Consider the following 665-nt stretch of genomic DNA (forward strand, 5'->3'; position numbering starts at 1 on the left):
AATGTCTCCTCGTATTTTTGGAGAAGCAAGACGCCTTTTTTTTATTATTCCTTCAAATCCTGGCAAAACCAGGCAAAACCTTTGAGGTTCTCCACATTAACTCAGTAGGAAATACCACATACAAACAACTGTTTTTGTTTTCTATGTGGTGAATATCTTCATTTGACCCACGCTCCATACTTCGGTCGTGGAGAAATAGGTTTTTGTGGCAAGTGTGTGAAGACAACAAACCAAACGTCTCCGAATCGCTGCTGATCTCTTTACTTGGCCAAGTAAAAAACTCGAGCACTAAAACATGATCTTATGGAAGTGAAGAGAAAGTGTTTGAAAGACTTAATTCAATGGAAATGAAAATTAACCTTTGGTCCCGCTCTGTTCAAAGGTTCTTTGAGCAAATCGTGCTTTCTTCGCAAAATCCGTGGCAAAAGAATGGAATGCAACCCAGGCAACCCTTTACAAGTATAACCATGCACATACTGAAATATCAGTTTCATTGTACTTAGCAAGCTTTCAAATGGATTTCACTTCTATTTTGTTCATTAACAAGATTTATTAAATAGCGTCACTACGTATTACATTTGGTTCAAACTTTTGTTATCATATGGATTGGGATTCAGCGCCCTTACGTCACAAAATGTTAGCAAAATGTAAACAAGGTTTGTCAT

This window comes from Tigriopus californicus, chromosome 7 (assembly GCF_007210705.1).
Source record: "Tigriopus californicus strain San Diego chromosome 7, Tcal_SD_v2.1, whole genome shotgun sequence".
Classification (NCBI taxonomy): domain Eukaryota; kingdom Metazoa; phylum Arthropoda; class Copepoda; order Harpacticoida; family Harpacticidae; genus Tigriopus; species Tigriopus californicus.